Below are 12,872 nucleotides of genomic sequence, written 5' to 3'. Positions count from 1 at the left end.
AGACTCTGAAATGGAACAAAACAATTCATTCCATGGTGGAACTTCAACCCATCAGAGGACTTTATAGTACCTATACTCAAACATATACAAGTAAGAACCGCAGCCTTAAGGGGCAGGAGGCAGCTGGTAACATCACTTTGATGTCATATAGCATGGAATATCCTTGATCCCTGTTTGCTTGGACAACTTCTTTATAGTCCTCAGTAACCCATGCCTGTTTCCAGTCCTGATAGAACAACTTGTTGATCTGCAGAGGCCATCCGGCATTCTTGCTTACTTTCCCTTTTTCTCAGGGCACATTGCTCCTCTGCTTGGAGTAGACGGTCCTTGAATTCTGACCAGCTTTCTTGGGCCCTTCTTCCCACAATGGCTTTCTTCAACATTTATTGGATTCAGTGGAGAGCATTATCACTAATGACGGGAAAAGTCTGAGGAATTCACTGTCATCTGTTTTTCTGTCTTTAATGTTCAGATCAGTTATCCTCAGGATATTCATTATCCAGAGAAGGAGGACTGGATTGAGGAGCAGTTTAAACCCTTCTCACATAATTCAGGAGGAAAACACTAGCAAGCTGTTTTTCAGCATGTATTATCAAAAGTGTACGGAACATGATAGGATCCACCTGAGGGCACTGAGAGAGCTAGTGGAAGTGCTCACCATACATTTTACATCAATTATGAGCAATCCTGGGGAAGCATCTGGGATGGTATGAGACGACTGAAGTCTTGCCAATATGACATCCATCTAAAAGAATGAATGGAAGGAGGATCCAGAAAACTAGAGGCCTGTCAACCTGTTCTAAGTTTTTGGAAAGGTTATAGATCAGATCATCTTGAGTGTGATGAAACAACATAGGCAGGACAATCAGAGGACTGGGTCCAACCACCACAGATTCATGAAAGGCAGCTTATGCCCGACCAACCTCATCTCCTTCTGTGACCAGAAGACCCACCTAGCGGATGAGGGAAAAGATGTTAATGTAGTCTACCTAGGTTTTAATAATGTCAACCCCCCTGATATGTGCAGGTTTGTCAACCATTAGACCGGCTGCCCAGAGCCACATCCAGCCTGGTCTTGAATGCTTCCAGGAATGGGATGTCCACAACCTCTCTGGGTAACCTCTCTGTTCCAGCACCTCAACATTCTGTGTGAAAAACTTCCTCCTAATATCTAACCTAAACCTCCTGTTTAAGACCATTCACCCTTGTCCTATCACTATCAATCCATATAAACAGTCATTCCCCCTCCTGTTTATATGCTCCCTTTAAGTATTGGAAGGCCTGAAGCCTCTCCCTGAAGCCTTCTCTTTTCCAAGCTAAGCAAATTCAGTTCCCTCAGCCTTTCTTCATAGGAGAGGTGCTACAGCCCTCTGATCATCTTAGTGGTCCTCCTCTGGACCTGTTCCAAGATCTCCATGTTTTTCTTGAGCTGGGGGCCACAGGCCTGAACGCAGTGCTCCAGATGGAGCCTCACAAGAACTTTGTAGATATACCCACAGGCATACAGATATAAGCAGCTGCAAAATGCTCTTAATTATCCTATTCTCAGACTGTGATAGGCCGGAAATATAAAATATGTGAAATTCTACAATGCTGGTGCAAAGAATAGAGTGGTATCTACCACTGAAACTTTTTTTCATGCTACAAAGGAAAGGCTGTCCTCCTGACTTGATTCACATTTTTTTTTGGTGTTATACCTTGTGACCACATGTACCATACAGGAAATCTCCCAGTTCTAGAAGAACACAGCATTCTTCAGGTCTGATCCCAATATTTATGAGATGTTTCAGCCTGACTATTAGAAACAGATCATAGAATTATAGAATTATAGAATTGTAGAATCATAGAATCGCTCAGGTTGGAAAAGACCTTAAAGATCATCAAGTCCAACTACAACCTAACCATACTACCCTAAATCGAACAACCCTCCACTAAATTGCATCCCTGAGTACCACATCCCGAAGGTTTTTAAATACATTCGGGGATGCTGACTCAACCACCTCCCTGGGGAACCTACTACAGTGCTCAATAACCCTTTCTTTAGGAAGATTTTCTTGATAGCCAACCTAAACTTACCCTGGTGCAACTTGAGGCCATTTCCACTTGTTCTGTGAGAAGTATTTCAAGAAATAAGTATTTCAAGTGAGAAGAGACCAACTCTGCTTTCATTGTAAGCACATTTAAGGTATTTCAAGAGAGCAATAAGCTCTTGCCTCAGCCTCCTCTTCGCCAGAATGAAAAGCCCCAGTTTCTTCAGTCTCTCCTTGTATGGCATATTCTCCAAGCCCTTCACAAGCCCTGTTGCCTTTCTTTGGACCTGTTACAGCACCTCAATGTCCTTTCAGTATTGAGGTCCCCAAAAGGGAATGCAGTACTTGAGGTGAGACCTCACCATTGCTGAGTACAGGGGCAGGATTACTTCCCTCATCCTGCCCACCACACCATCCCTGATACAAACCAGGATGTCATTGGCCTTCTTGGCCACCTAGGCACACTGCTGGGTCATATTCAGATGACTGTCCATCAGCATACCAAGGTCCCATTCCATCAAGACGCTTTCTAGCCACTCTTCCCTAAGCCTGTAGGATTGCCTGAGGTTGTTGTGACCAAAATGCAGGATCCAACACTTGGCCCTGTTGAAACTCATAGAGTTAACCTTGGGCCATCAATCCAGTCTATCCAGGTCCGTCTGTAGTTGTCTCGCTCCAATTTATAGGAGGGAGATGAGGTTCTTTTAATATCCATATACCCGGCGTGAGATTAAGAAACAACGGTTCATATGTTGTTCCGACCAGTTTATTACAAAACCTAATCAGGGAGACGGGGAAGGGAAGGAAGGCGATAGAAAAGATGGGAAAGAAGCAAGAGTTGTGTAAAGCGGGGAGAGTCACCAGCAGGATCCAGCAACGTCCTGTTGCGCAGCGTTTGAAGGTCCAAGGCAGACACAGCAGGGGGCGAGGAGCAGCAGCAGCGTGGCCGGCCTTGGGCAGCAAGCAGGTAGTGGAGGAAATCGCGGAGCCAATCCTTGAGGAAGCAGCAGCGCTCAGGCAGCAGGCACAGGAGAGTTCGACAACATGCAGGTGTCACCTCACGAGGAATCTGATCGTCACGAATCCTTGATCTTCTTCATGAGGAATCTGTTGCCAGAAACCTCTGTTCTGCTTCATGAGGAATCTGTTGCCAGAAACCTATCCTCATGGTTTTCAGTTCCTCTTTTATCCTCCTTGTTCTCCTGCCTATATGACAAGGATGGGCCTTGAGCAAGAGTCATTCAGTACCCCCTGAGATGGCCATCATCCTGAGATAAGTCCACACAAAGGAGCACTTCTCAGCTATTTAGCTGCAGCTTTTCTTGCTCTTGTTGCCCCTGGCCTTGTCCATCTGCGTCCCCCAGACAAAGGATTTCACAGTCTTTGCCCAGGACTTGCCTGGACTTGTACAAGTCCATCTGTGTCCCCAGCAAGCTTTGAGACACAGATGTTAACAGAATAATTTCTTACAGTAGTGCCTTTCCTCCTCAGGCAGATCAACACTCCCTCCCAACTTGGGGTTGTCTGCAAACTTAATGAGGGTGCACTCGATCCCCTCATCAAGATAATTACTAAAGATGTTAATAGAAGCAGCCTCGGTATCAAGCCCTGAGGAACAACACTCGTGACTGGCTTCCAGCTGTATTTAACTCCAGTGACCACAACTCTGATGTGACGATGAGAAGTCAGCCATCTTATATCACAGAGAGGAACAAAACAGCCCATTGAGCTCTTTTGTGCGGCAGCTGGCTTCACAACAGGATGTCTCCTCATGTAGAGGTACTTCTTGAGGTTATGTCTGCTGCAGAGATCACTTATACATTGATATCAAGAGACTTCTTGCTGATGCAGATCCTTGCTAAGTGACTAACAGTGGGTTAAGCTTTGCAAGCTTCAGTAAGATTATATCTTAGATTGATTGTGCACATATAGTCCTTCAGATATAAACTGTTGTTCAAGTCTGTGCTTATGAGTGGATTCATTCACACCTACAGTGCTCTGAGAAGGAGTTTAGAAGGAAAGTGGATTCATTCTAAACCTCATGAATCAACAGGAGGCTCTTCTTATGAAGTGTCCTCTATGCAGTAATAACCAAGTGTATCTTGTCATCTTGAATCTTGTTAAGTATCAGTCTTGGTTACAGTTAAGCTTTTGAGAAAATTATTTTATATCAATAAATGTATTCTTTCTTCTCTCTTACAAGCAAAGTGTGTAATTCCATCCATGGCACATGCAACTGCTCACTCAATCCTTCCAAGGTGTATGTGGGACAGAATGAATACAGGACAAGAACTTATGGATTCAGGTAAGGACAGATTACATGGTAAAGAAAAAGCTGCATGCAGGTCCTTGGTTAAAATATATATATATAAAATCAACTACTTCCCACTGGAAGGTAGATGTTCAACTACTTCAAGGAGAGCAGGGTAGCAGGGTTCATCATGTCTAATGCTTTCTTGGGAAGACTTGTCACTCCAACTCAGATTGTATTGCTGAGAATGACACTATGTGGTATGAGATGTCCATTTTGTCCATTTCAATCAGCTGGCTTGGCTGTGACCAGGCTGCAACCCCAGCCTCCTCACTGACAAGGCAGTATGAGAAGCAAAAAAGTCCTTGACTCTGTGTAATCCCTGCTCAGCAACAGCTAAATGCCTACTCAGCAATCACCACTATCAAAAATCAAATAAGCAAATAAATGTATCAATCTAAAACACAGTATCATATATGTGCAAAGAAAGTTAACTCTAATCCAGGTAAAACACTTGCCTTTTCAAACATCATCGTCCACACATAAGGGTTATTAGACTATATTATTTTTGAATAAATTGATCTGGCTCTCTCTATTAAAAAAGTAGTAGTTCTTTTCACAGATACAGGCCACAGTAGACAATGACTGAATACATGGAAGCCCTCAAAACCTTCACACTATTAAGATATGTAAAGCAAAGTCATGGATGCTTTTGGCAGGTTTTTTTGTTTGTTTGTTTGTTTGTTTTTCTGCAAAAATAGTAAATACAGTATTATCATTATCCAATAAGAATGTTTTTGCAAGGGATTTATTCTCCAGGCCAAAATGATGACTGGATGACGGTGGATGATGATAACACTCAAACAAACTGAATCAGAAGCCATATAAATGGCTTGTTAACACTCTTGATCCATACCAGCTCTATTCTCTCTCAAGTGGTTTGCAGACTGTATATTAAAATGTTTCCAGTCATGTTCTCTTCCCTGTGGGAGTTACTAACTTGTTATTTATTGATATGGAATATCATACAGTCTCATAAGTGTTTCCCATCCAAATTTATCCTCACAGCTTCATATTTTTATATCAAGATATATTTTCCAGAATCAGATGCTTAATAGAGGAAAGGAGGATGGAGGCCTAGAACATCTCATCCCAATGCTTCTTAGTTCATCTAATACCTTTAAAGAGGCAGAGCTGGTCTGGAGAAATTCCTCTGGCTGCTGCTTAAAATTTGGTTTGGCTGAATGACAATAATTGTAAGAAGACAAGAAACCTGTGCTTGAATACTAATTTCAGTATGAAAGCTGAGTTATCAAGAAAGCCCTTCAAAGAGTGCACAAAAGGGTGGTTGTGTGAACACTGACAAGAAAAGACAAATGCCGTTAATATAATAGAAAAAAACATAGCTAGGTTCAGAAGTGATGTCAGTTTAAAGAGCTACAGACACTCCCATGAGTCTGTAGTTGATGAAACTTGTGAAAGGTAGAGATGAACAAAGGTATCACATACAATCACCTAAGTAAGTTGAAATTCAAAGCCAGATTCATTCTACATATCTTACTTCACTTCATCATTATACACCTTGTCACTATAAATTCTCCCAGTTTCCATAGTTTGCTCTTAAACTCTTGACAAATATCTAAGTACTGGAAGCAGAAATATTAGTTTTGAACATAAAATTATATTTAATAATAAATCAAATAAACATAAAATTAAGAAGTTTGGAAGAGGCTCCTGAATGTCATCTTTTCCACCCTCCCTGCTCAAGTAGTGGTTTTACTCTAGCAGGGAGCTCAACATCACATACCTACTTGCTCAATCCCCCTAGTCATCAACTTGTGCGTTGAGGTTTATTAGGTAAATAAAAGTTCATTAGGTAAATAAAGAACTTTGAATGAAAGCAAAGCAAAACAAGAAAATTATTTAAAAGTTTCCATCAGCAGACAGTTCAGTCACCTCCAGGAAATGATTGAAAGAAAAAGAAAGAAGGAATATCATTGACCTGCATTGATAAGAATTTACTATGACTTCATAGTTCAAAATACATGATACCATGTGTAAAAACTAATGGACTGTCTAATAGATCCTGTTATCTAGGAACATAAAAGAATGACATCAGAAAAGTCATCATAGAATGATGAATGTTCATCACAGAGTAATGAAAAGGCAGATTTGACCTTAAAATGTTTCAGGGAAAGTTTCTGCAGAAGACAGAAGTAGTACTGTTTGCTCATAATACACGTATGAAGTTTCTTCTGGAATACATGTTTTTAGGTCCCTTCTATTCAGAAAACTCAGAGGTAGATATAACTAAAGACATTAGAACGTGGATATTAATAAAGAACTTACATAGTCTGGTTATGCTAAGAATGGCTAGAGATATAAACAGAGATTTAAAAATCTACTTGACATAAGAAAAATATTTGGCTGAGAATAAGCTAGTATGCATTGGTTGTGAACATATTTATGACAGACATTTCAGGTAATTGGAATTATAGGGTTCAGACATGGATTTTCTGTGGGAAGACTGGAGTCAGAAATCTATCTTGTTTGAAGAAAGATCATGATTTCTGTAGTGGAAGGAATATACAGTGTAATTATTCATGGAAAAGAAGCTTGCATCATGAATCATAGAAATTACAAGTTTGGAAAGGACCCACAAGATCATCCAGTCCAACCGTTCACCTACCACCAATAGTTCTCACTTAAGCATGTCTCTTAACATGTCTAATTGTTCCTTGAACATCTCCAGGGTCGGTGACTCCACTACCCCCCTGGGCAGCCCATTCCAGTGCCTTACCACTCTTTCAGAAAAGTATTGTTTCCAAGCATTCAACTCAAATCTCCCCTGGTGCAACTTGAGGCCATTCCCTCTCATCCTTTCACTAATTACACGAGAGAAGCTCACTACAGTCTCCCTTCAGGTAGTTATGAAGAACAGTAAGTCACCCATGAGCCTCCTCTTCTCCAAACTGAACATTCCCAGCTCCTTCAGCCATTCCTCATAAGGCCTGTGCTCCAGACCCCTCATAAGCTTCATTGTCCTTCTCTGGACACACTCTAGGGCCTCAGTGTCTTTCTTGAAGTGAGTGACCCAAAATTGAACACAGTGCTCAAGGTGTGGCTTCACCAGTGCTGAGTACAAAGGGACAATTACTTGCCTGTTCCTGCTGGCAACACTATTTCAGGCACAAGCCAGAATGTCATTGGCCTTCTTGGCCACCTGGACACACCACGGGCTCATGTTCAGCTGAGTATTGATCAATACCACCAGGTCTATTTTCTCTACACAGTCTTCCAGCCACTCTGCCCCAAGCCTGTAGCATTGCCTGGGGTTTTTGTGGCCAAAGTTCAGGACCTGGCAATTCAACTGGCATTCAAATTATGCCAGTAAGCCAGGAGTTTACTTTAAAACACAGCTTTCTAGTCTGAAGTATGACACAAATTTAAAGCATCCTATTATTGTAAAACTGTCTTCTGATGTCATCTTTATTTCCAAACTTCCCCAATTGCTTCGGCAGCATTATAATAGGTTATTCTCCCTGTAAACGAGATTCAAAACCCTAAAAAGTTGTCAATTCTTGAAATGCTTATGAAGGACTTTGCTGAATTAAAAAATAGCACTGTTTCATCATTAAAATTCAGAATCAAGTGACACTTCACACTTTATTCTGTTAATTTTCACAGAATCATGCTGTTATCTTTAAATGTGCAGAACAGAGAATTTTGCACATTCTACAGAAACAAGTATGAGACATCTTAAGCAGGTCTAATCATCTATGATAATCTATCTGCACTTTAATTTTCTTAACATGATATACTGGAATAATTGGTGCTATCATGGAAAATCTACATACACTTCTCTTAAAAAAACTTATTGATATATCCATCGTTCTTCTAAAATCTACTCATCATGAACACGCTAAAACAACGTTGCACTAACAAATTTGCTAAATAAAATAACATTAACCAGAGACTTTGCATATTTCTCGGCTCTTAAAATATCTAATCAGGAGAACTACTAATACATTTTGGCACTAAAGTTATAAATTATGCATAACACAGCATAACATTAAAGCATTTACATAATTTAACAATACCAATCTATCAGTTTCTAAGTCAGATAAATAAAAGTGCTATATCTGAATGTCTTGACTTGATTCCCCTGTTTGCATGTTTATCATTTATAGCAGTAAGAATGTATCTTCACTAATATGGATTTTGACACCTATTATACAGTACAGTTAGTCTAAAACTGGCTGTTTAAGATAGATAATAACACCTAACATCATTTTGATCTTTTTGTTAGTTTATAAATACATGTAACAACTAACATCATCAAAGATACTTCAAATAGTTTAGCAAATGTTCACAAGAAGAAAAGATAGCTTTTATCCACATGACTGTCACTCTCATCATTGAAATCTCAGCTGATTTATTTTTTTTTCCTTTTCAGGTTTCAAGCCAATAATATGGAAAAGGATGTAAACTTAGTGGTTTCCTTGTAGACTTGGAAAGATAGAACTGGCATTAACAAAAGAAATTGTGAACATTCATCTGATCTGTAATATTTACTTATTTTGTGGTGTGATCTAATTTAATCATTAGTTACAAATACAGCACTGGGAAAGACCCTTCTGTTAAATACGTAGACAAGCAAATATGTGCATTACAGGGGTAAGTGATCTCTCAGGGTGTGCAATATCACCTTACAGTGCTATGCTTTTAGACAGAGAACCAGAACAACTGTTATAGTGAAAACAACACAGCATAACAATAAAACAAACAAACAAACTTCCTCTTTTTAAAAATGATAATTAAATGATTTTACTGAAAAGTTCCTTGCTACTGCATGATTGCTTATAATTTTGATGTTATGTGGTGGCAGTGTTCTGTTTTGATGTACGAAGCATATAAAAAAATAAAGCAACAATGTCCAAAATAATCTAAATAAAACTCACTTGATCACATGTGACTTACCATCATTTTCATATCTTTCTACACTTATTTTCTTTTTAAATGAAGGAGAAAACAAAGAGAAAGCCTAAACATTCATAACAGCATTACAATTTGGCTCTTCTTTAACATATTTTACAAAGACAAGAAAAAACAATAAAAAGGTTAGCAGACATCAATTTCTACCAAGATTTTCCTGGAGAAAGCAAATAAAATCATGAACCATATGCAACCAGACTAAGTACTTGCAGTTAACAACTCTGATTTTCATAATCACCGAGAACTTTCAGTTTGCCCACACTGAAGAGTGTAAATTTCAACTTAGCTTCTGCTTGTAGTTCTCTTGGGCACATAATACTCTCTTAAGAGTCTGTCTATAAAAATAATTCAATATTCTTCTATGGGAGTGATTATTTAGCATAACAAAAGGTACTCTCATCAGAGGTACTTTTACCAAATAAGTTCATATTCTTGCTCTAAAGCATTTCAGTATCTTTCATTTAAAACTTTTTTTTTTTTTTAATTCAAGACTGAAGAAAAAGTCTGGTAGAATGTCCACATCAGTATCTGTCATGGTTTCATGATTTTGGTTATGGTATTTCACATCATAACATCATGTAATGCACTGGGGGTTTGACTGCTGATGCTCAAGTTCCGGGTGCCTGTCCAGAGGAGAAGAACTGCATTTCCCCAGGGGGCTTTGCGGTCAGCGAGGAGATATAACTCCTGGCAAGGTCACCTGATTCTCTCTTCTTAGCCTGTGCTTCTCTGTCTGCTCTTCTCCATCTGCTTTTCTTCATTGGCTCAACTGGACTGCACTTCTCACCTCAGCACTGTAGTGAGGCCTATCCACCTTTCAGACACACTCTCTCATTATATTTTGCTGATACTATATTTAGTAAATTAGCTTGTTTCACCTCAGATCATTGCTGCTGTTTTCAATTATTCTGGGGTCCAGTCCCCTATTTCCCTTTTCTGGAGGTCCGGATCTGCGGATACCTCTTGCCCGCTAGTCATGGAACCAGCCCAAACCAGCCCATAAACCGTTGACAGTATCTAATGGTCTTGCTCCTTCCTATTATTGTTTTATGTTGAGTTTGTGACTTTTATATCATTAATAGCATGGTGGGCTAGCTTTTGCAGAAGAGCAACTAAAGGTCTATGCTATGACTCAGATGATGGGTATCAATTTCTTCAAGCAGACGAGGGCACTGAACACAAATCTAACTTGTTGGACAAGTAGTGTAACTCTTGTTACATTATACAACGTAGGCAACACTAGCAGTAAATATGACCACAGAAAATTCTAAATTAAGAATCTCAAGTTCCATTCCAGAGTACTTTTAAAGAAATGGAAACAATCCTCAGGTTCAAAATTTAAGTGTTGAGAATGAAAAGAAATATGTATTTTAGAAAGTAGCTGATTCTCTACACACAGAAAAGATCATGAGTGTCAGTGAAGATGAGGGTGTAGACATATATTTAAGGGGTATAACACAATCCAGAATGAAATGATTTATGGCTGCAAAGTAACATTATTTAATTCTATAATTTTCAAATTTTTGACTACTTTGCTTTCATATATGAAGTTCTAATGAATAAATATAACTAAATATACTTGCACACCAAGATACCAAAGACTTCTGTAAAACTTGCTTACTTACCCTACTGCAAATGCTTCTAATAATAAACTTATTCTTATGATGTTGACTTTCACCCTTGATAAAAAGTCTTTTTTTATTTCCTTGTCAATGAATCAAAGAATATTTAATTAAATTATGAGCTACTGAATTACTGTAAAGGAGGCTTCAAAATGGGCTACTGAATGGAGCATTAGTACAATAAATTTATATCCCTGAAAATAGTTTTCTAGTCATTTATTCATGTCTCCTTTGTATAAAAACTTTGCACAGTGGTATTAATAAGTCATTCAATTGCATTCTCACACCATCTTTTCTCTTTTTAACTTAACTTCTAACTTTATATTCCATTGTAGATTGGGCACAGAAAATACACAAATACTATCAGAGAATTAAATTTGTTTAAATATCCACTATTTCTGAACTGTATTTATTTGTCCTAGTGACTTGTAACAGACAAAAGTTGATCTAACATTGAGTTATAATCAGCTCAGGCTATAGGAAATGAAAGACTCAACAATTAAATAAATTGACGTAGGGACTTATCTCTACTATTTCTGTCATGGTGGCAGTTTCCAATATAACTTGACATATAGTGTATGAAAGCAATTCCAAATATAGTTACATGATTTGGAGTACACTGCTGGGACACTGCAATTCCTATATCTGCCATAGACACCTTTTTGCCTTTTTGTGACCTTTTTGTGTCTTTTTTTTTTTTTTTTTTGATAGCAATGCAATGACCTCTAGTTACACAAATTTTCAATTTCAGTAGTAACTGTATTGATACTAGAGGAACTCCTTTAATATGTAGGAAGGAAGTACCTATCATTGTTCACAGACAGCAAATTACTAAAAAGTCTTAGCTAAGAAAGAACACTGAGACTTGTGTAATCTAAAGCTAAAGTAAAGAGATTTATGGAAAAGGGGAACTGAGAAACTGAAACTGAATAAAATAATCTGTTCCAGTAACCTTCCTACAGACTTCTTTGAGCACTGAAATGAGCTCTCTACTATAGATGTGTTTCAGATACTAGAAGAGTTGAATACATGTACATGTTTTCAGAACTCTTTCAAATCTGATTTACATATATAAGACATGCTGTCATTAATGAAATAAGGTGCATCCTCCTCCTATGCATCCACACTTTAAGAAATAGCTATGAATATTCATGTAAGATTTTTTACAGCTTCATATAAGAATATTGAAATGAGTGAAGGGAAGTAAAATACTAATTAGCACTCTTTCATATCTAGAATTTGATATATGATAATAGAGATCTGAAAATCCTTTCTAACGCTACTACTAATAAATATGTATTTGTAGTAGATATTAAAATAAAATTAGAGAAAAAATAGTGGAAGAAGAACTTCCACAGTTACCATTCTGGTAACTATACCTTCTCATGAAACATTGGCAGCAGTAGCACTACATTAGATGGAAATTAGATTGTGTGAGATTAGATTGTATGAGCATTAGGAAAATGCTCATACAAAATATCATAAATTGTGCCTCAGAATTGAAGTCCCTTACCCCTCATGACGTGCAACCTCATTTTTGTTTTTTTAGTTGCATCTAATATTTTATAGTTTGTTTGACTTTGTGAAAACAGTCAGGTTGCTAATGTGAGAAGTGGGCCAGTATTTGTAGTGATAACTGTCATTCATGGAATTTGAAGTTTCTGAGAGTACTCTTATCTGGAATATTAACTTCTAACAGCCTAAAGGTATAGCCTTCAGGTAATTTTTTTTACAAGATAATTATTCAAGTGTCGTTTGGGTCACTTTCTTAATTTTCTTTGACTTCCTGTGTGCTTTGCAAGTTTTTTGAACATCTCTGTGAAGTTCTTCTCAATGAGAAAATGACATATGTGTAACTTTTGGTTACATTTTACAATAAACTCACGTATATTAAATAGCCATAGTTCCAGTAAAACCAGTCTACCATAGCAGGAAATATTTTCTCAGGTGATACAGCTTTAGATTTTCTAGATC

The sequence above is a fragment of the Lagopus muta genome, chromosome 1 (assembly GCF_023343835.1).
Source record: "Lagopus muta isolate bLagMut1 chromosome 1, bLagMut1 primary, whole genome shotgun sequence".
NCBI classification, from domain to species: domain Eukaryota; kingdom Metazoa; phylum Chordata; class Aves; order Galliformes; family Phasianidae; genus Lagopus; species Lagopus muta.
Note: the sequence above shows the minus strand (reverse complement) of the source record.